The 27,204-nt window shown below is 39.1% G+C and overlaps 1 protein-coding gene across 2 annotated transcripts in view; it reads right to left on the bottom strand.

The window, feature by feature from the left end:
• The window catches only part of LOC115219897 (polycomb group RING finger protein 3-like), an 88,693-nt gene that overhangs the window by 28,278 nt on the left and 33,211 nt on the right, over positions 1 to 27,204 (bottom strand). For both annotated transcript variants that reach the window (XM_029790204.2, XM_029790203.2), the window contains exon 2: positions 6,930 to 7,011. The gene's annotated coding sequence lies outside the window, so the exon portion shown is untranslated. The remainder of the gene's footprint in view (positions 1 to 6,929; positions 7,012 to 27,204) is intronic.

A 27,204-nucleotide genomic window follows, 5' to 3' on the forward strand; every position in this document is an offset into this window, starting at 1 on the left:
TCCTAGTATATTTGTAACTGACATTCCATCAGTCACAATGATGAGGTTTCCAATTGATCTGATCAATGGAACAGCCTGCTAGTGAAATTATCGTACAAGTGGATGAGCACTCCAGAGATACAAGTACTCTTAACATGTGAAGATTCAACATGACACAATGTGAACAGACTGGCCATATGAATTACATGTACAACTCATTTTCGCCAGCTGAGTGGACAGGAGCAGTATAAAATAAAGTGTCTTGTTTAACCCTTTAGCATTTAAACTGGCCATATCCGGCCAAAATATTCTACTTGTTCTATGTTCAAACCAGCAGGATCTGGCTTTGCACACTTATCCTTCAATGTCATTCTAAGAATAAGCAATCACATCCTCAAAATTTCTATACTACGATGTCTTTGTATGATTAATTCAAAACAATATGCATTAATAAGCATTACATTTGACAGAATAATCTGAATACTAAAGGGTTAAGGACACAAAGTACCACTAGAAATTGAATTCAAGATCTTACAATCGTGAACCAAATGCCCTAACCAGTAAGCCGTGCACCTTCACATCAAATACTTTTACATGCTTTTCTAGTACCTGTCATTGATGAAACATCACATACTATATTGCAATATTCATATTTTAGCAAGACTGACATGAAATTTGCATATTATCAACTGCCACTGACAAAGTTATTTATTATTTTTTTTTTTTTAAATCTGATACTTATTCTGTCTCTTTTGCTGAACTGCTAAGTTACAGGGGTACAAAAACACCAACACAGGTTGTCAAGCAGTGGGGGGGGAACAAACATAGGAATTAAGACACATACAGATATATACACAGTGGGCTTCTTTCAGTTTCCGTCTACTAAATCCACTTTCAAGGCTTTGGTCAGCTCGAGGCTATTAGTAGAAGGCACTTGCTCAAGGTGCCACACAATGGGACTGAACCTGGAACCATGCAGTTGGGATGCAAGCTTCTTACCACAAAGCCATGCTTGCACCTTCATTTTAATTTTATTTATTTACTAACTTATTAGTTTATTATTCTGTGGCTTAAAATATCTCACATGAAAGAGCAAATATAACAAATTTCACACACACACACACAATGAGCCTCCGTGGAGTTTCCATCTACCAATTCCTTACATAAGTCATTGTTTGGCCCAAGGCAATAGCAGAAGACACTTGCTCAAAGTGCCACACATCAGACTAAACCTAAAACCATGTGGTTGCAAAGTGAACCTCTTAACCATATACATGCAGCTTGGATATTGCAATCACCTCCCTCCAGCAGGTCATCCTAACGAGACGTCTGCGTTGGCTGGGTCATGCCTTCCGTTGTCAACCAGGAGAATTCATCTACAAAGCAATTGCCCCAGCTCCCCTTCAGGGTTGGCGAAAGCAATGTGGTGGACAACGAAAAACCTGGCTGATGACAGTCAAGGATGATCGGGAACCCATCCTAGGCCCCCATATCTACGGTGTTCGCCGCTGGAATAAGGAGTGGTTGAAGATCACGCAGTCATTATCCTCAAATCGCCAGGCCTGGTCTGCGTTTGTGAGAGATGCAGCATTGACGATGAATGAAGCCAGCTCAACCCACCCCGGGTGAATACTGTCTCAAGTCAAGTCAAAGTCTCTTATTCCCCACTGAACAAAACAGAGTAAGAATCCTAAATTTTGTATTTTTCATTGCATTATTAGCATCTCGCTTGAAGGAAAACCAACAAAAATTAGCTATCAGAAAAGCAATAAGAAACTTGCCTTGCCACACACACACACAGATTAACATAAATGGCTCTCTATTTCACTATTTCATCAAGTGTTATAAATTCACTATCATTCCTAGCTAAATATTTCCTGTGATTACAAGTAAGCGTCTCAAACAATATCAAAACAACCACAAAATAATATTTTCTCAAATCAACATAGGATGTTTACTTGACACAAAAGTGAGTGGAATTCTAGATATAAAAAATGCAATGCAATTGGTTAAAGAGTGATGTGCAACAGCAGGGTACATCAACTCTTGTATGGATTTGCTTGTCATCATTTCAAGCATACTCCCTTGCCCATTTGCAACAAGATTCTTACAAGCAGCAGCTGTGTCAACTCCATAGCGAGGGAGGGATGGGTTGAAGGTTAAGTTCATGAATTGAAGGCTGACAGCAGGAGCAATAGCAGCCACAGCAACCGGGAGTTATAAGCTAATGCTTGCTGTAATCGCTACATTGTGTACCACTGTGCTTACTATTCAGATCGTTACACTCCTTTACCTCTTGTCCATTATTGCAAGGGGATAGAGTATATTCAATTATCAACACCAAAGGGATGAAAGGCAAAATTTCTTCTATCAGGATTTAAACAGGCAACATTAATATACTGAAAATAGAGGCCATAAAACAACCAATCCAGATTTCTAGTGTTTCAATTGCTTTTAAACTATTAATAATGATTTGTTATGCTATGACTCAATACTTTAGAGAGGAGAAAGTTGATTAATCCAAAACCAGAATATTACTGGTATTTATCTCATTGAGAATTTCAAATTTTATAAGTATTTTCGGATCTTTTCGGTTTGAACGGCAGTTTTTAACATAATTTCTAGGTAACTAAAAAATTTTAAACTTCGTATACTGGTAGAATGTGTTTATAAAACATCTTTTCCTCTTGGCTTTATTGAGAAAATTCTATAGTTTGTAAGATATTTGTTGTTTTTTTTTTCTTCAATTTCTGCAATTTCAACCAATCAATGACGTCTATTGAGGTAAAAAAAATATTCTATGCCGTATGAATATGTCCCTCACTTAAGAAACAGATTGGGTTTATTTACATTTGTGAAGAAAAAACGATACCCTTCCCCCAACCCTAAACCTAACCAACCCTAACTAACGCTAACCCTAAAACAGATTGAAATGCAATAGATCGATACTAGGGTCATAATTATGGGTGACAATTTCATATGAAACCGCTAGAAAAAACTGCCGTTCAAACCGAAAAGATCCGTATTTTCTGAAGGTGTTGAGACTAATTTCAAATTTTGGTACAAGGCCAGCTACTTCGGGGGGTGGGACCCCGGTACTTGACTGGTACTCACTTTATCAACCCCAAAAGGATGAAAGGCAAAGTCGACCTCAGCGAAATGTCACTAAGCTATTTGCCCAGCATGCAGCTTTTTTGTAATAGGGATTACTAAGGTGTTAATATTACACAAGAAGAAGGCAGCAAGCTGGCAGAATTGTTACCACACTGGCAAAAATGCATAACAGCATTTCTTCTAACTCTGCATTCTGAGTTCAAATGCCGACAGAGTCAACTTTGCTTTTCATCATTTTGGGGTGAATAAAATAAGTACCAGTTGAGTACTGGGGTCAGTGTAATCGGCTTACCTCCTCACCCAAAATTGCTGGCCTTGTGCCAAAATTTGAAACTAATATTATACAAGAAGAGAAAAATAAAGATTATCCAAGGAGTGGCTGTGTGGTAAGTAGCTTGCTTACCAACCACATGATTCCAGGTTCAGTCCCACTGCGTGGCACCTTGGGCAAGTGTCTTCTATTATAGCTTCAGGCTGACCAAAGCCTTGTGAGTGGATTTGGTAGATGAAAACTGAAAGAAGCCCGTCGTATATATGTATATATATATGTGTGTGTATGTTTGTGTGTCTGTGTTTATCCCCTCCAACATCGCTTGACAACCGATGCTGGTGTGTTTTTGTTCCCATAACTTAGCAGTTCGGCAAAAGAGACCAATAGAATAAGTACTAGGCTTACAAAGAATAAGTCCTGGGGTCGATTTGCTCAACTAAAGGCAGTGCTCCAGCATAACCGCAGTCAAATGACTGAAACAAGTAAAAGAGTAAATATTTCTTTCCTCAATTGAAGTTTGCAGGAATATCTGATTTCATCTGAAAAATCAATATCGCTTTACTGAGCTCATAAATCAAAGCAGCTGAGTAGATAACATGTCAGCTTGATAGCTCATGAATTGCAAGTATTATGATAAACATTATACTCATGCACTGTATGTATCTGATCGTGTCACTGAGCAACAAAACTATTCTAAAAATCTGCACTTGGAACCAGTGACCTGGAGACCAGGCACTAAGGGTTTTCTAAGGTAGGTTAACTGCATTATTGTTCAGGTTGTCTATCATCTATCCAACTGGTTTCATGAACTAGAATGATTTGTAACAGGGCTACAGGAGCTCACCATCATCTTTTTAGAAATAAAATTTTTGTTGTTTTTACATTTTGATAGTAGTACCATACTTCCAATTATAACGATAAACAGACATATGTGACTTAAATCAAAACTAAGGTAATCTATATATATAAAACTGAGAATGTGTGTCTGTCTGTATCTATGTGTGAGAGTGTGTATGTGTGTCTATATGTGTGCATCACTAAAACTCAAGAACTAACCAACCAATTCCATTCAAGTTTTACACATGCATTACTTAGGATCCATGGAGTGTTATGGGCCAAAAACATTTTCAACTTCTTGCCTAATGCAAGCCCTAAACAATCGCTTAGATTATTTCAGTATAATGGTATAACGTGTAAAAAAAGGGAAACAATAACATCTCTATTGTAATGTGATAGAATAGTTTCACTATGTGTGTATATATATATATATATATATATATATACTTGTTTGTATCATCATCATCATCGTTTAGCGTCCGTTTTTCATGCTAGCATGGGTTGGACGGTTCTACTGGGGTCTGTGAAGCCAGAAGGCTTCATCAGGCCCAGTCAAATCTGGCAGTGTTTCTACGGCTGGATGCCCTTCCTAACGCCAACCACTCCGTGAGTGCAGTGGGTGCTTTTTACGTGCCACCCGCACAGGTGCCAGACAAAGCTGGCAAACGGCCACGAACGGATGGTGCTTTTTATGTGCTACCGGCACGAGGGCCAGGCGAGGCTGGCAACGGACACGAAACGGGGCGGTGCTGGCAACGGTCGCGAAACGGAAGGTTCTCTTACATGCCACCAGCACTGGTAACACATCTGCAATTTCCATTGATCGATTTCCATTCTGATCCTCACTTGCCTCAACGGGTCTTCACAAGTAGAGTTTCGACATGCCATCGGCACTGGTAACACATCTGCAATTTCCATTGATCGATTTCGATTCTGATCCTCACTTGCCTCAACAGGTCTTCACAATATTAATACTTTCACTTGTAATACTTCCATTTCTTTTAGTTTCACTATGTATATATATATACATGTTTGGAAAATGATGCGTGGCGTTCGATCATATAATAATATAAATAATATATAAATATATGCATATATACATATACATATGCACATACCTACGTACATATGTATATATACATGCATATGGCCCCCTTGCTGGTGGCACGTAAAAAGCACTATCCAACCGTGGCCATTTGCCAGCCCCGTCTGGCACCTATGCCGGTGGCACGTAAAAAGCACCCACTACACTCACGGAGTGGTTGGTGTTAGGAAGGGCATCCAGCCGTAGAAACACTGCCAGATCAGACTGGGCCTGATGCAGCCTTCTGGCTTCCCAGACCCCAGTTGAACCGTCCAACCCATGCTAGCATGGAAAGCAGACGCTAAATGATGATGATGATGATGATATGGGTACAGGACATATTTGGGATTTTTTGCAGAGGGTAAAAGTGGTAACAAGAACAGGACAGTAAGAACAAAACAGTAAAAACAATGGGCAAGTGTCTTCTACTATAGCCTCAGGCTGACCAAAGCCTTGTGAGTAAATTTGATAGGTGAAAACTGAAAGAAGCCTGTCATGTGTGTGTATGTGTCTTTGTGTCTGTGTTTGTCCCCCACCACTGCTTGACAACCAGTGTTGGTGTGTTTACATCCCCATAGCTTAGCAGTTCAGCAAAAGAGACCAATAGAATAAGTACCAGGCTTAAAAAGGAAATAAATACTGGGATCAATTAGTTCGACTAAAATTCCTCAAGGCGATGCCCCAGCGTGGCCACAGTCTAATGACTGAAACAAGCAAGAGATAAATGGTAAATGATCAAAATACAAATTGCAAAAAAAAAAAAGTAGGGTGTAAATTTATTTTTTAAACTATACCAGAGGAATGAAAAAGGTTGGGAACCCCTAATTACAGCATTTACAAGGGTTTTGTTATTGTTTTTTCTCATTTACAAGAGTACAAATTTGTTAGGGCAGGGATAGTGAAATGAAGTGACTCTAGTACATGACTATACCTTGTTTTATTCACCCTTACAGATGAATGAACAGAGTGAATCCAGAGAGATTTGAAATCCCTGATGTAGCAGCACAGCAAAAAACACTACAATATTTCATCAGATACTTTGCCAGATCTGCTAGGAAAGCGATTACAAGATGTCCATATAAGTAAAACACAATAGATAAGATCTGCTGATGTGTCAAAAGAAGGCATATCTAATCTACCTTCAACAGATGAGGGACAAGAAAAGAGTAGGAAGACAGAGATGCCTGTTAAAGCTTTTAGGCGCAGGAGTGGCTGTGTGGTAAGTAGCTTGCTAACCAACCATATGGTTCCGGGTTCAGTCCCACTGCTTGGCATCTTGGGCAAGTGTCTTCTGCTATAGCCCCGGGCCGACCAATGCCTTGTGAGTGGATTTGGTAGACGGAAACTGAAAGAAGCCTGTCGTAAATATGTATATATATATATATGTGTGTGTATGTGTTTGTGTCTGTGATTGTCCCCCCTAGCATTGCTTGACAACCGATGCTGGTGTGTTTACGTCCCCGTCACTTAGCGGTTCGGCAAAAGAGACCAATAGAATAAGTAATGGGCTTACAAAGAATAAGTCCCGGGGTCGATTTGCTCGACTAAAAGGCGGTGCTCCAGCATGGCCGCAGTCAAATGACTGAAACAAGTAAAAGAGTAAAGAGTAAATGTACAAACTAGAGAAAAGGAATTGATGATTACCTTCATAGAAAAATGTTGATCAAATACTTTGGAAAATATACCCAGAGTCTCCAGCTGAGATTCTTCCTTAATGGACTGAATCCTAAAATAAGATTGAAACAAAAGAGGTAATTAGCTTTTCAAAACAATCATATTACAATATTAACTGAAATGAAATTATGTAAATACTAGCACTATGACCCGGCGTTGCCAGGTCATAGTGCTAGCGTATGCATATACATCTGCATGTGCACATACACGTGAGTACTGTCCAAATCTCCGACCAATCACATACATCTAGCTGGTATTCAATTGGTGTATCAAGTTTCGGGCATTTTGATTGGGTTTTGGATAGAAAATTCACAAAGAAGTCACTTCTACTGCTTTTTTAATGGCTTTGCGAGGTGACTGGGGAAATGTAAAGATGTGCACGACCACCCTTGGACGGTTTTAAATGACCATAGAAAGTGTGAGCCCTCTAACTGAAAAGTTGTGGATTTGTATAAAGGACATACACACAGACATTTTGCTGTTTATATATAGAGAGATGTATTTGATTTTTTTTTTGTTTTTTTATTATCAAGTTCAATAAGTTCATATAGATTATTTTTTATTGTCATTTGTTGCATGAAGAAACTCCACCCATTTAACGTTTAAGTAATTTAATCTTTGGAGTTCAACTTCTTGTCTCCCGTGAAAAAGATATTGTCTTTAGCACTAACGACTTTTCTTCTCGTTATGGGTTTAATATAAACTGTCTAAAAATTATTTTTGGCTCTTTTACACTAAATATGTTAGCCTGTACTTAATTACTGAAAAGTGTCCCTTTAAAAAAAAATAATTTTTCTCCATTAGAAAAAGCAAGGTGACCATAGATTTAAATCAACACTTGTTTACAACACGTTCCTCTCCAATGGAAGTGGTAGTAGTGGCAGTGGCAGCAGTGGTGATGACTAAAAATAACCTATTGATATAAAATTTCTAGATTATGTTAAGGTATTATGAATGAAATACTGTCATTTCTGTACGAAATTCTGAATTTTTATTACAAAAAATAATATTGATAAAATAGATAACTGATCATCATTTTCAATTTTTAAATAATATACATGATCTGACTGCTAGTTTTCAATGTAAACAAAAAGCACAGCAGTCAAAATTGTACCTAGAAATTCATTGGAATAAAAAAAGCTGGTTGTACACTGTAAAGAGTATAGAAAGAATTCAATGAGAAATTGAATAAATATAGTTTTGAATAAGAAACAAAGTGTTAAGTAGAAGTGATGGCCTTTGTGTGTAGAATACATGTAAGCCATCATGGTTGAAGAAAGGAGAAAAACTATGATTTGTTCAACATTTCGCTTTGTAGAAGTTTGTGATAATATCCTTTCCAAAGAATGATACAAGGGTGGGGAGAGTTTCTTGGTGCTATCTTTCACAAAAACCATTTTAATAATATCAAACCAGTTGACAGCTATAAATCATCATCGTTTAACGTCCATTTTCCATGCTAGCATGGGTTGGACGATTTTGACTGAGGGCTGGCGAACCAGATGGCTGCACCAGGCTCCAGTCTTGATCTGGCAGAATTTCTACAGCTGGATGCCTTTCCTAATGCCAACCACTCCGAGAGTGTAGTGGGTGCTTTTTATGTGCCATCGGCATGGGGGCCAGCCAGGCAGTACTGGCAACGACCTCGTTCAAATCTTTTTACACATGCCACCGGCACAGGTGCCAGTGAAGCGACGTTGGTAACGATCACGCTCGAATGGTGACTTTTTACGTGCCACGGGTACAGAAGCCATTTATCAAGCCGTTTATGTTTATCAATATATTTATCATTACCACACAACACCCCAGGCATCATTTCACAACAAATATAAACAGAACCATATATGTTTTAACATTTTTGGTATCAGCCCTTCTGCGACAGCAGCTCCTGGTCCCATGGGACAAAGGCTTTCATTTTTAAGTGTTCATATTTAAGCCTTTATTCATATTTATTCCTTTATTCTGTCAAATGTAATGCATATTTATTCACATTGTTTTCAATTAATTATAAATTATCTCATACCTTCAAGATTTAAATGAGGGATTGTTTATTTCTAGGATGACATTGTAGAGTAGGTGTGGGAGGCCAGATCTCTCTTTACTCTTTTATTTGTTTCAGTCATTTGACTGTGGCCATGCTGGAGCACCACCTTTAGTCAAGCAAATCAACCCCAAGACTTATTCTTTGTAAGCCTAGTTCTTATTCTATCAGTCTCTTTTGCCGACCCACTAAGTTACGGGGACGTAAACACACCAGCATCGGTTGTGAAGCGATGTTTGGGGGACAAACACAGACACAAACACACACGCATATATATATATACGTATACATATATACGACGGGCTTCTTTCAGTTTCCATCTACCAAATCCACTCACAAGGCTTTGGTCAGGCCGAGGCTATAGTAGAAGACACTTGCCCAAGGTGGCACGCAGTGGGACTGAACCCAGAACCATGTGGTTGGTAAGCAAGCTACTTAGCACACAGCCACTCCCGGCCAGTTTCATCATAAAACAGGTAGAATACTTTGGCTGACTTCAATGCTAAAGTGTTAAGCCTTTAGCATTCAGATGACTCTGTCAAATGTACTGCTTAGTTATTCACATTGTTTTGTTTTTTTAATTAATCATGCATTATCATGTAACTTCAAGATATTGATGAGGTGATTGTTTATTTTTAGAACGACATTGTAAGGTAGATGGGAAAAGCCAGATCTGGTTGGTTTGAATGTAAAACAAGAATAACTGGGTCAGGTATGGTCAGTTTAAATGTTAAATGGTTAAATTAAAACCTTCTATAAAAAAAAAGATCATGTTAAAATATTTGCAAAATACCAACTCATAGTGAAAAAAACTTATACCCTACACCAAACTTGCTGGCTCTGAGCCAGAATTTGAAACCATTACTATTATTATTATTATTATTAAGGTAGCAAGCTGGCAGAATCATTAGCACACCTGGCAAAATACTTACTGGCATTTCATCCATCTTTACGTCCTGAGTTAAAATTCCACCAGTCGACTTTGTCAGGTGCCAGTTGAGCACAGGAGTTGAGTAATTGATTATTTCCCTCCCCCAGAAATTCCAGGCCTTGTGCTTATTGTAAAAAGGATTATTATTATTATTATTATTATTATTAAGTGAGCTGGCAGAACCGTTAGCACACCAGGCAAAACACTTAGTGGCATTTGATTTGTCTTTATGTTCTGAGTTTCAATTCCGCCAGGTCAACTTTGCCTTTCATCCTTTTGTGGTCGATAAAATAAGTGCCAGTTGAGTTAAGGGGTTGATGTAATTGACTTACACCCACCGCACCCCACCACACACATACATACAATTTCATTGCCATGTGCCAATAATAGAAAGGATTATTGTTTTATTAATTACTACTACTACTACTACTACTACTATTTATTTGTTTGGTAGCTTTAGCAAAAGAGGTTGTGTGGTAGACCAGAGTGAATGGGCTAAAGATAGCTACTTTCCTCTTTGGTCAAGCCCTCATCAACTTTTTTCAAGTTTCACTTGAAAAGGAAAGTGAAAGTAGAGAAGGAAGTGCCACCTTCCAGTAATTTTGTTGAAAAGTGGACGAATGTAGCAAGAATGGTCCGAGTGAACAGACCTCCTCTAAGCATGCACCTATAGATTAAAGGAAGACAATATGGAGAGGGCGCCTGCCTGAGAGGTCAGGACAACTGTGGTTTTGTGGAGTTTCCGCAAGCTGCTCTAGAAAAACTCCTGCTTGGGGGGAATTATTCATCATTAAAATTTATGTTGTTACTGTTTTTCTACTTTTTACTCGCTTTTTTATGTAACCTTACATTGTATAGTTCTGTACTGTCCCCAACATTTTTGTGAACCCTTAGTGGTGAACAGAGAAAGCATTATTATTATCCCCTCCCCCAAGCTGCCCTTGTGGCAAAAATTTGAAATCATTATTATTATTATCATTATTATTATTATTATTGAATGAGAGAGAAACGCATGCCATCAGAGTGACACTGGGGTGCAAATATATAAGCCCAATATACCCATTATGGCTACCCATCTGATAAAGGTATGTCAGGCACATGCATTACAACCATATGAGTGCGACATGACAATCTCATATCAAGATAAACAGTGCATGACCTTCAAGTCGAAAAAACTCGACTTGAATTTTCTTCAAGTCGAGTAGCCCATCCTGCTCAAAAGGTCCCTGAATAAGGTTTGTTTTGAGGATGATGAACAAAACACCCAAGTTTCCAGAGATGAATAATTCAAATCCCAAAGAATTCCTCTCAACACATGGCTATAATGCTCCCCTACTACTTCTGCTCATGGTCAGAGATGCACATATCGTCAGACACCAAGGGACATGCTCAACTGGTTATGGTCAAACAAATGACAAGCAAATCTGTGGTATTGAGCAGAATATTTGCTGTAGCCCATCTTTTATACCAAGACAAAACAATGTACATGATGACACATCCAATCAGTTAAGATCAGAAGCTGTGAGAACCACTAACTAGTATTGTATCAGGTCGTTTATTACTATTATTATTAAGGCAGTGAGCTGGCAGAATCATTAGCATGATGGGCAAATTGCTTTTCACCCACCTTGACATTCTGAGTTCAAATTCCACTGAAGTGCCTTTCATCCTTTCTGGGGGTTGATGTAATCAACTATCCCGCTCCCCCAAATTTCAGGCCTTATGCCTAAAGTAGAAAGGATTATTTTTATTTTTATTAAGGCAGAGATCTAGCTAAACAATTAGTATGCTGGGAATAATGCTTAGTGGCATTTCAACATTCTGAGTTCAAATGTTGACAGTGCTTTCACCCTTTTGGGGTCAATAAATAAGTACTAGTTGAACACTGATGGGTGGGGGGGGTCAATGTGGAGTTTTAGCAACTGTCAAGCCTTGAAATATTTAGAACTCTTTAGATTATAAGTTCAGATCTCAACCTATCGTTATAGACTGCTCTTCATTCTAGGGTTTCTTCACTGCAGAACAGGGAATTATGTATCAATAACAAGAACATAAAGGGCCGATACAGACAGACAATTTTTCTTTAAATTTGTTTTTTGTTTGTTCCTTCTCGAGCCCTGCCTGGCTCATAAGGGCCGGGTTTCCCGGTTCCCCACATGGACGGGGCGTCGGTCCGTGTTGCAGGTGAGCTGCAAGATGCAGGAGGAAAGAGTGTAAGAAAGTTGTGGTGAAAGAGTCAGCAGAAGTTCGCCATCACCTTCTGCCGGAGCCGCGTGGAGCTTAGGTGTTTTCGCTCATAAACACACACATCGCCCAGTCTGATATTCGAACCGGCGATCCCTCGACCGCGAGTCCACTGCTCTAACCACTAGGCCATGTGCCTCCACAATTCTTCTTAAAACTAATTATTTCTTCATGGAATTCTATTTGAACCAATGACCCCAGTTTAACCCATTAGCACCCATTCCTTTATCAAATGTTATGCTCATTTATTTATATTGCTTTGAATTAATCATGCATTATCTTGTAGCTTTCCGATTTCAATGATGTGATTGTTTATTCTTCAGAATGACATTGCAGGGCAGGTGTGAGAGACCAGATCTGACCAGCTTGAACATAAAGCACGTAGAATATTTGAGCCTGGTATGGCTGATTTAAATGCTAAAAGGTTAAAATCACCTGCTATGGAGCTGATATCTCTAACAGAATTTTTAAGATAAAATAAATTTCCTGCATGGCTTTTCAACAATTCATTGTACCTGTAGTTTCACTATAAGTATATGAGTAAAAATTCTTATATAGACACAAGGTCGGAAATGCTTTGAGAAGAAAGAGCTGATTAACCAACCTCAGAACTTCACTGGCTTTTTATTTTATTGGTCCAAAAGAATAAGAGGCAAAGTTGACTTCAACAAAATTCAAACTCAGCTCTTAAAGAGCTGGTATAGGTATAATTTTGTCTAACACTAATATTTCTACCGATATGCCATCCCTGTAAGCACATAAGCAGTAAAAGTTTATTACAAAAGACAAGAAAACCTAAAGCATGAGTGTAGTGGTGACAGGAAGGAAGCTTCAACAGTGTGTCTGAACCACTAGAAATGGCAGCCAAATCTCCCCAAGGTAATATCCTACCATCTTAAAGAAAACAATAAAGAACATATTATGTAATGTAGTTCTAACTATATGATTTATGGTAAAAAAAAAAGAAGATGGAATGGTCATGGCCGGAATGATTTTGATTATGATCAAGGTTGATCAGATTGGTGCCTGGTGCAGCCTTCTGGCTCGCCAGCCCTCAGTCAAACAGCCCAACCCATGCTAGCAAGGAAAGCGGACGTTAAACAATGATGATGATGGTGATGTTGATCTGGGACTAAACAACAATTTTGGCATGACCTCACTTGTCATTAAAACTCTACAAAGATGAAAATAAACAAACCATTGCAACTTAACCTTTATTTGAATCACGAGGGTTGGTGGCGGCGTTTGTGGTGCGGTGTAGTGGAGTGGAGGTGGAGGTGGAGATGGTGGTAGTGTGGTAGAGAAGGAGGTTAAAGCTATTAAAGCCACAATTTTAGCTGGGGGGGGGGGGTCTAGAGATGAAGAAGACAAAGTTGAATGAAGGAAATTATAACAAGTAACAATTAAGAACAGGCTTTAGTCTGACAATCCAGAAATGACAGCCATTTAGTAGGGTTCGCTGGGAGATCTGATCAGGAAAAACATACAGATAACATAGGTGCAGGAGTGGCTGTGTGGTAAGTAGCTTGCTAACCAACCACATGGTTCCAGGTTCAGTCCCACAGCGTGGCATCTTGGGCAGGTGTCTTCTGCTATAGCCCCGGGCCAACCAATGCCTTGTGAGTGGATTTGGTAGACGGAAACTGAAAAGAAGCCCGTCGTATATATGTATATATATATATATATATATATGTGTGTGTGTGTTTGTGTGTCTGTGTTTGTCCCCCTAGCATTGCTTGACAACCGATGCTGGTGTGTTTATGTCACCGTTACTTAGCGGTTCGGCAAAAGAGACCGATAGAATAAGTACTGGGCTTACAAAAGAATAAGTCCCGGGGTCGAGTTGCTCGATTGAAGGCGGTGCTCCAGCATGGCCGCAGTCAAATGACTGAAACAAGTAAAAGAGTAAAAGAGTAAGAGTAAGAGTATATCACATAATCAGGATGAAAATGCGGTGGAATTAGGATTGCAGAGAGGAGCGGGATACAGGCTTCTGAGATGGTAATGCAAACAGGATAAAACATGGAAACAAAAGGGAGAAGGCAGCGGTGGTGGTGGTGGTGGTGGTGGAGGAGTACCTGCCCCCTATAAACACACACACACACCTTCCGTGCACACATACATATATGTGTCTATATATAATCCGCTCATATTGAATAATGGTCAATACTGAAATGATACCAATGGCCATGAATAGAGGTGAGAAAAGGTGGGTATAGGAACTGTAAGAGCTGACCAGAAGGGATTGGAACTGGGTGAATTCACTGGGTTGAGGAAGGGAGAGAGAGAAAACACTAATAAATAAAAAAGGGATGGAAATACACACATTAACAGCAGCAAGCAAGCTAATGGGATAAAGCATATCACACACACACACCACACACACACATGCGTGCACACAAACACACACACACAAATACACACACACATCAGCTGGTACCAGTTTTTTTCTTTCTTTCAGCTACCACTCCCTTACTTTGTTCAACATTTCCTCTTCCCACAAACCCCCTGCTCCCCTGCAACACCCACACACACTGTCCTCCTATCCAAGCCTTAGAATTATTGAAAGGTGGGTGGAGGAGGAGAAAGGAAGTACAAGAGAGTAATAAAAGAAGATGGAAGTAGGAGAAAGAAAGGAAGAGAGAGAGAAAAAGAAGAGTAGTGGTTTCCAATGAGTTCCATCCATGATTCACATTGAATCATTTCCATCCCAGCATAATCCCTATTTTCTTTTCCAGCTGGGCAGGCTGTTTCATCTGCTCTCCTTTATTATAACACCAGTCGCTCTGTGTGATGTATGCCCGTTCCAACCTCCAGCAGACACTTCACTATATACACACACATACACGACTCTCTCATCCCTCACTTCCCATCTCTCTCTCTCTCTCTCTCTCTCTCCTTCATGCACACGCATACAGCCTCCAACAATCTTAATACACGGAAAATTAGGATCATTTACTGCGCCGAGTTTTCAATACTTGCAATCCTGCACTGATTTACTGCACAGTTTTTGTCATTCAGATGTTACGCACAAACGAAACGGAGACAGTAAAACTGAAGTAGCCAACTAGGTAAATCATCACACTGCCTGCCCATGAATCACAAGTTCAAATCCACTGCAAGTGCTGTTCTGTGTTCCTGGGGCAGAAAGAACACTTGATTCAAATTTGCATTACTTAACCTGTCAGGCAAATCACCTTGAAAATTTATTTTCAAATATCTATTTATTTGGCTGTGTGGTAAGTAGCTTGTTTACCAACCACATGGTTCCGGGTTCAGTCCCACTGCGTGGCACCTTGGGCAAGTGTCTTCTACTATAGCCCCGGGCCAACCAAAGCCTTGTGAGTGAATTTGGTTGACGGAAACTGAAAGAAGCCTGTCGTATATATGTATATATATATATATATATATATATATATATATATATATATATATATATATATATATATATATGTATATATGTGTGTGTGTGTGTGTGTGTGTGTGTTTGTGTATCTATGTTTGTCTCCCTAGCATTGCTTGACAACCGATGCTGGTGTGTTTATGTCCCCGTTACTTAGCGGTTCGACAAAAGAGACCAATAGAATAAGTACTGGGCTTACAAAAGAATGTCCTGGGGTCGAGTTGCTCGATTAAAGGCGGTGCTCCAGCATGGCCGCAGTCAAATGACTGAAACAAGTAAAAGAGTAAAGAGTAAAGAGAGTACTGATGCAGGCATGGCTGTATGGTAAGAAGCTTGCTTCTCAACCACATGTTTCTGGGTTCAGTCCCACTGCATGGCAACTGGAGCTAGTGTCTTCTACTATAGTCTCGAGCCAACCAAAGCCTTGTGAATGGATTTGGTAGACAGAAAATGAAAGAAGCCTCCCTCTCTCTCTCTCTCTGTTTTTGTCCCCCCACAACCACTTGACTACCACTGTTGGTATGTTTATATCCTGGTAACTTAGCAGTTTGGCAAAAGAGACCGATAGAATAAGTAACCAGGCTTAAAAAAAAACTAAGACCCGAGATCAATTTGTTCAACTAAAGCTTTTCAAGGCAGTGCCTCAGCATGGCCACAGTCAAATGACTGAAACAAGTAAAAGATAAAAGATTCTTATTTTGAAATCTAATTCAAACACTTATGGAGAGATATATTCTTATTAAAAATACAAATGCAGAAAAGGTTAATGCTTATAGAGCTTTAAGAATTTGATTGGGTTTCCCAAATATGATTTTTCATTAAGCAGGCTAGTTACTGGTTAGTAATTGTTGTCAGCCCTCTCAGATACTGTTTCTGTACTACATGTCCCGCAACTGTTCAAAAGGAATATTAATTGATCTCAGAGGGTCTGTGAAAGCCATAGCCACAGTCCCTCTTCCTTGAAAAAAATAAGCAAAAAGTTGACATTTGCTGGAAAACTGTGGGATGAGTGGAAACTCCAGAGGGTTTGAGAGTAAGGATTGGGAATTAAACTGTATGGGCGATGGGAGTAGGAAAGACAGGTGGGATCTTTTTGGTTAACATAATTTCTAGGTAACTAAAAAATTTTAGACTTTGTATACTGGTAGAATGTGTTTATAAAACATCTTTTTCTCCTGGCTTTATTGAGAAAATTCTATGGTTTGTAAGATATTTGTTGTTTTTTTTCTTCAATTTCTGCAATTTCAACCACTCACTGATGTCTATTGAGGTAAAAAAAAAACATTCTGTGCCGTATGAATATGTCCCTCGTTTAAGAAACAGATTGGGTTTATTTAAATTTCTGAAGAAAAAAAGATACCCTTCCCCCCACCCCTAACCCTAAAACAGATTGAAATGCAATAGATCGATACTAGGGTCATAATTATGGGTGACAATTTCATATGACACCGCTAGAAAAAACTGCCGTTCAAACCAAAAAGATCCGACAGGTGTGTTGGATAAAAGTAACATGTGACCAGCTAGTTCAGGTGAGCATAAGCAAACGTAGTAATGACAGAAGAGACAGAGAAATGAGGTAATATGCCTGCAGGTTTGGGATTGTAATATGAGCTATGTACAGTCTTGTTCTTTAAATATTTGATGTAAATCAGGGGTTCTTGACCATTTTTCATCTATGGACCTCTTTGATTACTATTTCATTCTGGTGGAACCCGAATAGCCATTCAATGATCAAAAACTAGATTTATTGAAACTTCTTTCGTATTTCCAGTTTTGTTTTTCACTCATTAACTTGTATAGGTTGAACTATGCAAAATGTTAGAGATAGAAATTTCTTGCAATAAATACCAATACATACATCTAAATAAAAATAAATAAATGCGCCCTTTTAAAGACTAGCCAGGTTCGTGGGACCAGTTTCCCAGTTTCTATGGAGTATGTGTTCCCCAGCTGAACGGGGGCGCCAGTCCATCGCAGCGTTACTCATTTTTGCCAGCTGAGTGGACTGGGGCAATGTGAAATGAAGTGTTTTGCTCAAGAACACAGCGTTACAAGATGCAAAGGGTGTGTGTGTGGTTTGAAGAAATGGGGTGGTGCTACTGGCTGATATTTCTAGCATGTCAAACATACACACTGAGGCCTCCATGTTGTCATTCAAAAAGCATTACACAAGAGCAAATGAACAAACAAGTTCCATAACTTCTGGAGTGTTGGGGGTGGGGTAGTAGAGGAAATCTCTGGGAAGGTATTTTTCAGGCAGAATTATGAAAAATATGAAAAAAAAAAAAAAAAAGAAAGAAAATGAAAAGGGGTGAGATGCTTATTCAACACACCTGCCCTTTTTGTTTGTTGGTCCCGATTTCCATCATGAAAATAGGAATGAATGTCAGTCATCATCATCATAATAATAATAATCATTTAACATCTGTTCTCTATGCTGGCAAGGGTCAGACGGCTTGACAAGAGCTGGCCAGCTGCCCAGGCTTCATTAGTCTGTTTTGGCACGGTTTCTCTGACTGGATGCCAACCATTTTACAGAGTGTACTGGATGCTTTTACACGGCACTGGCACAGATGCTAAAAGCACCAGCACCCACAAGTCTGCAAGACCAGGATCTCTCAGGTGCAAGTGAGTAGTAGAGGATGTGCAGCTGCAATTCATGGAACAATTACAGTTTTACTTAGTTTGATATGTCTTCTCGTGCACAGCAAATCACTAGAAGTCTCAGTCCCTTGTTGTCTCCTCACTGAGGCCCAATGTCCGAGGATCCTTTCTCATCACTTCCCTCCACAATTAGAGATCGGCACTTCTTGACGCAGCTGTCTTCAAGGTATCATATTAAGCAGCATGGGGTAGGTTGAAGGAAGTGGTGCATTGGGTGGATGTAGATATAAAGGGAAATATTAGCAATCAATCAGTGCTTTCAGCACCAAACTTATACTTTTTGAAACAACACTAAACAAATAACACAAAGTAGTAAGGAATTCTAAGGTGAGTTAAACAGCATCCCCACCCCACCACACTCCTCATGCAAGTATTTTGGCCCTTAACTCCTTACACTAAGGGAGTAAAGCTGCATCCCAAACATATTTCTTGGAGATCCCTCAGCTGCTATACTCTATGCTAGTGTCTGCACTGCAATACCCCTAGTTAGTTAAGGTGCCCCAGAGCCAAGGTACCTGGGGTATTGTAATCAGTTCAGCCTGAAATACTAGATGACTATAGGATGTCTGTATCCCCTCCAGGGATACAGGCATCCAGCAACAGGACCTCCGTAATGCTATGATAGACCGTGAAGTCTGACGTAGCATAGTAAATTCCATTGTCTCGACCACAGTCGAACAATGGTGATGATAGGGTAAATTATACTTTCTGAAATTCAACAAGGTAATTTTAATTAAAAAAAAAAACAACCCAGTTAATCTATTTCCTTACCAGTGTGTATATCTTTCAATGATATACATCACAAAGAAGGAAAAGGTCTATTTTACATGTAGTTTCTTACGGTTTTACCATTTACTATTTTATATTTATTTCTCGGCAGTGAAATTCTCAGCTGAATTATTGTAAATGCCACCATTTTAATGTTAGCAATGCAGGAGCCTCTACATCAGTAATTTTCAACCAGGGTCCATATGGACCTTTAAAGTTTCTATAAATTTTTCTTAAAATTTGTGTGTTGTAAACTGGTTATATTTCTACAATGCACAAACTATTTAAGCAATTTTTCACACAATTCCTAATATTTACTCTTTTGTGGCCATGCTGGAGCACCACCTTTAGTTGACCAAATCGACCCCAGGACTTATTCTTTGCAAGCCTAGTACTTGTTCTATCGGTCTTTTTTTGCCAAACCCCTAAGTTAAACACACCAGCATCAGTTGTCAAGCGATGGTAGGGGGACATACACAGATATACACACATACATATACACACACATACATATATATATACACACACACACACACATATATATATACGACGGGCTTCTTTCAGTTTCCGTCAACCAAGTCCACTCACAAGGCTTTGGTCAGCCAGAGGCTATAGTAGAAGACACTTGCCCAAGGTGCCACGCAGTGGGACTGAACCGGGAACCATGTGGTTCATTAGCAAGTTACTTACCACACAGCCACTCCTACGCCTATAATCATAAATATAAGTTTTTAGACACCGAGTGGCTATTTTACTCAACCTTGAGTAAAATAGGAATCAAAAGGGTCCAGTGGCAAAAAATGATTGGGAACGTCTACTCTACGTAATCAGTCAACTTGCTAGAAATAACAAGATATTTCAACTCATATCACCATCTACCACCAATCAGACAAGTATGGTCATGGTTGGAATGCCTTTGATCATGGGATCATTTGATCATGACTCTAAACTGGGGCAAAACGACAACCAACAAAGAAACCTCTATATGGTCACTCAATGTTTTAGAAACATCAGCTAACTCTACCTTAAATCACACATTACTCTCTTAAAAGGACATCTATAAAGACATTTCATAAATGCTGTAAGAGGGGGGAAAAGAAAACAGATGAGCATGAATGGAATATTTTTGATCACTGCTCTGCCCAACTGGTATTAACTTGTAGCTACACATCAACAAGTTGGATTCTGGCAACAGGCCGACAACGAGCTGTCAAACAAGGCATTTTACTTACTCATACCAAGGTCATCCAAACTAGATATTAAGCTTTAGTTCATCTCAAGAGTTGACCAACTAATACTACAAGTCAGGCAAGTGATGATGTACCGAATGACCTACTCAAAAAGATTCTCAATGTACTGGAAGAGAGCAAAAACTTAACAGGGAAATTTCACTTAATTCTGCAATTTTGACAAATATCATTCAGTACATCACCATCTACCATACCTTAAGTCATGCTATAGGTTAAGTTGAGTTATTTCCCTTAGCTCACTCTTGTATTTTTGTGGGGTGGGGGAGAAGGAGCAGGAGTAATTTTTTCATTCTACACCCTCATCATCATCATCATCGTTTAGCGTCCGCTTTCCATGCTAGCATGGGTTGGACAGTTCAACAGGGGTCTGGGAAGCCAGAAGGCTGCACCAGGCCCAGTCTGATCTGGCAATGTTTCTACGGCTGGATGCCCTTCCTAACACCAACCACTCCGTGAATGTAGTGGTTGCTTTTTACGTGCCACCGGCATAGGTGCCAGACAAGGCTGGCAAATGGCCACGATCGGATGGTGCTTTTTACGTGCCACCGGCACCATTTAATGCCTGTTTTTTATGCTGGCATGAGTTGGATGGTTTGACAGGATCCAACAAGCAGCAGGGTCACATCAAGCTCCAATGTCAGCTTAAGCATGGTTTCTATAGCTGGATGCCCTTCCTAATGCCAACCACTTTACAATGTGTACTTAAGTGCTTTTCTCATGCCACCTGCACTAGTGGGGTTACCAAGAAGAAAATTGTCAATTGTCATAAATTCAACAAGTAAACTTTTTTATTTTTACGTTTTTTTTGGCATGCTATGTTAAAAGATAAGTCATAAGGAAGTTGAAGACACAATTTATATTGAATTAGAGAAAAAAACATTTAGAGATTTCTACTAAATAATTAGAAATATTAAATTTCTAAATATCTCAGAGAGATATGAGCAGTGGTGGAGCGATAGAGTGGTTGTATACTGTCAACTTAACGTGACAGTCCCGTAAAGGGAATTACACCATTGCTATTTAGCCCTAGGAAGCATTGACGCTTCCTGTCAGCCTTGACACATTTCCTGTGTCCTTATATATTTACGAAGGAGAGACAAGCACCCCCAACAGCTAGGCCTGCATCTAGATAATGTTTTCTAAATAATGTTTTCTTATCAAGACTTATGCATTGGCCATTTTACAATTGTATCACATTTTTGCACGTAAAAAGCAGTGGCACATAAAAAGCACCCACTACACTCTCGGAGTGGTTGGCATTAGGAAGGGCATCCAGCTATAGAAACTCTGCCAGATCAAGATTGGAGCCTGGTGCAGCCATCTGGTTCACCAGCCCTCAGTCAAAATTGTCCAACCCATGCTAGCATGGAAAGCAGACATTAAACGATGATGATGATTTTTTAATGTAAATGAAAGAAACTGCAACAGAGGTATGTGCAGTGAGTATGGTTATGAAGATAGTTGAGATTCTCTATGACACAGCCAGTCTCAAATCCATGAGTCCAAATATTATCTGATAAAGAACTCAATACTCAAATTAGAGTATTATTATTATTATTATACACATGTGCTAAGGCAGCAAGCTAACAGAAGCATTAGCAGGCCAGGCAAAATGCTTAGTGGTATTTCATCCATCTTTACATTCAGAGTTCAAATTCCACCAAGATCGGCTTTACCTTTCATCCTCTTGAGGAGGGAGTCAATAAAATAAGTATCAGTCAAGTACTGGGGTTGATATAATTGACTGGCACACCCCTTCCCTGAAATTTCAAGCCTTGTGCTTATAGTAGAAAGGATTATTACACAAATGCACGTATATTATTATATATATATATATATCCATTTAAGTATACTACACACGCACACACACACGTGAGCCTTAGGTGCAAAACAAAATGAAGAAAATAGTATTTGAATACTAAAGGTAGAGTAAAATAATGCTTCTCAGCTTCAAAACACACACACATAAAGACAGACAGACTGACAAACAGACAGATATATACATATATAAAATTAATCCAAACATGAAAACACAAAGAGAAAACACAACAACGTGAGGACGTGGAACAAACATAGTATTATTGGATGCTCAGGAAGGAAGGGAAGAAGGAGGGTTTCACGTTTTGAGCGGAGCTCTTCGTCAGAAACATAGGAAAAGGAAAGATCCAAGGAAGGGAAGACGGAGAAAGAAAATCGCCAATGATTCACATGCGGTCATCAGAACAATATATTTATACATACATATATATATATATATATATATATATATATATATATATAGTTAATCCAAACATGAAAACACAACAACGCGAGGACATGGAACAAGTATGTGTTATTGGACGCTCAGGAAAGGAAAGAAAGAAGGAGGATTTAACGTTTCGAGCGGAGCTCTTTGTCAGAAACATAGAAAAAAGAAAGGAAGACGGAGGAAAAAAATTGCCAACGGTACACACGCGGTCATATATTACAGATGCAAGTTTGACTGTCTGGTTAAAAACTTATTTCCCAACCATGTTGTTACAGGCAAGTATCTTCTACTATATCCCAGAGCTAACGAAAGCCTTGTGAGTGGATTTGGTAGACAGAAACTGAAAAAAACCTGTTGTTCACTTACTTATGTGCGCGCACGCATGTGTGTGTGTGTGTGTGAGTGCATGTACACCCTTGGTTGTAGTAGTAAAGGTAGTAAACAAGCATCACTATCATGCAAGCAATGTTGTTTGTTTCCAGTCGTTCATGAAAAATATGTCTGCAAGCATGGTAATCTAGGTATGAAATGATAATATATATGTGTGTGTGTGTGTGTGTGTGTGTGTGTGTGTGTGTGTGTGTGTAACTTACATTGGTTTTGGCCATTATTGGCCCAGGCCATGAATAACTCAATAGCACCACCTGGAAAAATCTTTTGGTTAATTATTTTGGGACACCATGGACCACCCAAGCAGAGAGTTGTTGTTGACTGAGACGTATCCAAGTGTAGTGGTTTATCCGGTATTTCCTGGAGGGATTTGTCCAGATACCATTTGAAAGTTTATGGGGTCCTTTTCTACTTTAATTTCTTTCAGGATAACATTGAAAAGAGCAGCACCATTTGCAGTGAAGAAATTATCATTTGGATAATATTGGTGGAATATTTTCCGCAAGGTGCAATAACGTATTGCTCACGGCAGTGTTGCAGAAAAGTTGCCGTCAACAGTTACACCTAAGTCTCTGATATCCAACGGTTTGAGTAAGTCTCCTGACAATAGTGTATATGGTTGTTTGAGTGTGCCCTCTTCACCAAAGTGGATGAGCTCAAACTTCTCTTCATTCAGCTGCATATTTTTTTTTGTTACTGTATTCATATATATATTTCTTTCTTTGTGCCCTTTTCAAGCCTAGCCAGCCTCATGGGCCTGGTTTCCTGGTTTCTGTGGCATATGTGTTCCCCCCCAGCTGGACAGGACGCCAGTCCATCGCAGCGTTACTCAAGAAACAGGAAGAGAGAGTGAGAGAAAGTTGTGGCGAAAGAGTGCAACAGGGGTCGCCACCACCCCCTGCCGGAGCCTCGTGGAGCTTTTATATGTTTTCGCTCAATGAACACACACAACGCCCGGTCTGGGAATCGAAACTGCGATCCTCTGACTGCGAGTCCGCTGCCCTAACCACTGGGCCATTGCACCTCCTCCAATATATATATATATATATAATCTATACACGTGTGTCTTTGTTTCTGTTTTCACATCATGCACTGATTGTTAGTTAACAAAGCTCACCACTCTACAATCTTCCATGAAACATTTGTGTTCAAAGGGCTAGAGGTAATATTCCCTTGCATGGAAACAGGTGAAAATTAGCATCAGGAAAACCATCTGACTATAGACAACAAATTTGGTCAGACCCAAGTAAGCACGGAAAATAAGATGTGAGGAGGAGGAGAGATATAAGTACATGCCTACACAGACACAAATATATATACAATGGCTACTTTCTTATTGACACTACAGAAAAGGAAGAAACAGAGAAAAAGACTGTATAGGGTGTGTAGCATAAATATTAAGTGGAATAGTAATATATATTTCTCTATTGCCCACAAGGGGCTAAACATAGAGGGGACAAACAAAGACAGACAAACGGATTAAGTCGATTACATCGACCTCAGTGCGTAACTGGTACTTTATTTATCGACCCCGAAAGGATGAAAGGCAAAGTCGACCTCGGCGGAATTTGAACTCAGAACGTAACGGCAGGTGAAATGCTAGCGTATTGAGTGGCCACTTGCTAGCTGTGTGTGTATGTGTGTGGTCTACACATATTTCTCTCATTGTCTGTGTACCTGCATCTCATCTCTGTCTACCCATATATTTCCTATTTCACCAATTGTCTTATAATTCTTGTCTAAACAGCTGTCTATCCCAACTTTCTGTTTCATTAACTGTCTAACCTCCAGCACCTCTGTATATCTCTATAATAGCATTACTTATGTTAGCAAACAGAGACAGCAATTCAGTTCAAATGTATGCTGTTCATGACAGAGAAGACACTAGACAGATCTTTTCGGTTTGAACGGCAGTTTTTTCTAGCGGTGTCATATGAAATTGTCACCCATAATTAGGACCCTAGTATCGATCTATTGCATTTCAATCTATTTTAGGGTTAGGGATGGGGGAAGGGTATCTTTTTTTTCTTCACAAATGTAAATAAACCCAATCTGTTTCTTAAACGAGGGACATATTCATTCGGCACAGAATGTTTTCACCTCAATAGACGTCACTGATTTGTTGAAATTGCAGAAATTGAAGAAAAAAAACAACAAATACCTTACAAATTATAGAATTTTCTCAATAAAGCCAAGAGAAAAAGATGTTTTATAAACACATTCTACCAGTATACGAAGTTTAAAAGTGTTTAGTTATGTGGAAATTATTTTAAAAAACTGCCGTTCAAACTGAAAAGATCCCACTAGACTGTTAATGTGACAGATGCAAGTAGACAGTTAATGAGACAAGAGTAGGTGACAGCTAATGAGATGAGAAAGACAGAGATATGTAAACAGTTAAATGAGAAATGGTAGGGCAGTTAACAAGACAGACAACAGAGTCAAGAAATAGAGGTAGATAATGAAATAGGAGATATAGGTAGATATTTAATTGAGAAAAGAGAAAGAAGTAGGTTGTTGATGAGAGGGGGGATAAAAGTAGATAGTTAATGAAAGATGAGACAGGTAGATTTTTAATAAGAAAGATCTAGAGGTACACAATTAACAAGGTAGATGATAGTAGATATAATGAGACTGGAAGCAGAGGTAGAAAGGTAAAGAGACAAAAGACACAGGTAGGTAGTTAACGAGAGGAGAAAGAGATAGATGGTCAATGACAGACAAGAATAGGTAAATTGTTAATGAGTAAGATTTAGAGGTATACAATTAAGAAGACAGAAAACAGAAGTAGACAGGAAGTGGAGATAGGCAGTTAATGAGACAGAAAAGAGACAGGAATACTTAGGAGGTAATGAGACAAGAGACAGGGAGATATTTAATGAGAAAAAGCAGACAGTTAATGAGAGAAGAGACAGAGGTAGACAGCTAATGAGACCAAAGGAGACAGAGGCAGAATTAATTAGTGAGCAAGAAACAGAGATAGAAAGTTAATGAAACATTACTCTTTACTCTCTTTTACTTGTTTCAGTCATTTGACTGTGGCCATGCTGGAGCACTACCTTTAGTCAAGCAAATCAACCCAGGACTTATTCTCTGTAAGCCTAGTACTTATTCTATCGGTCTCTTTTGCCGAACCGCTAAGTGACGGGGACGTAAACACACCAGCATCGGTTGTCAAGCTATGTTGGGAGGACAAACACAGACAAACACACACATATATACATACACATACATACATATATACGACGGGCTTCCTTCAGTTTCCATCTACCAAATCCACTCACAAGGCTTTGGTTGGCCCGAGGCTATAGTAGAAGACACTTGCCCAAGGTGCCACGCAGTGGGACTGAACCCTGAACCATGCGGTTGGTAAGCAAGTTACTTACTACAAAGCCACCCCTACGCCTATACAGAGGAAGTCAGCTAATGATACAAAATTAGAGATAGACAGTTAATAAAACAGGGGTAGACAGCTAAAGAAACAGACAATAGCTCTCTTTCAATAAAAAAAGGGAGAGGCAGTATTTTTAGCTGTGATAGTAGAAGATGGACTAACAAAATTTAGTGATAAGAATGTCAAAACTAAGAATTAGGAAAAGATGAGCAAGAAGTGTCTGATGCATTCTTTGTTGTTGAACAAGATCAACTCTGTTGGAAACCTATAATAAAAACTATTCAACCATGACCAACTACCCTCATATGCAGACAGGCTCTAAATTAAAATCTTTCACCAAACTTTTTCATGATTTTATGCTTCAAACACCAAATTAATAACAATAAAGTTTATTTTACTAAAGTCTTCATTATTTTCGAAATTAATTTAAACAAAAGCAGAGCATTTTAATAGAAATATGGTAACTGATAACAAAGGGTTAAAATGGTAGGGTATGATTCAATTATTTTGATTATTATTTCTAGAAAAGTAAGAGAACCACATACAGGCCACCTTATTAAATTATTTAAGTCTTGATAGAATAGACAGATCTACGATTAAAGGCATTCCAGCCTTGACTGTGAAGTCTTTTACTATGAAGAGTGATTTGAGGGTGAATTTGGTTGCTATTTCTAGAAATCAAATGACCACCCCAACATATATTTATTTACATCAACGTTATCTCCTTGATTCAAATAGAAGAAAATCATAGATAACAGGGAACACATTTTTTATATAATTTTATGTAAGTCTAATGAGTCTTCATTACCTCCAAGAATTTCATTTTTACCCCACTTGGGGTAACTTACCTCGGTTTGCCAAACCCCTAACAAAGAGCTTCCTTAGATGGTGTTGCTGTTCATGAATTAGACC

Source organism: Octopus sinensis, linkage group LG15 (genome assembly GCF_006345805.1).
Source record: "Octopus sinensis linkage group LG15, ASM634580v1, whole genome shotgun sequence".
In the NCBI taxonomy this organism is placed as follows: Eukaryota; Metazoa; Mollusca; class Cephalopoda; order Octopoda; family Octopodidae; genus Octopus; species Octopus sinensis.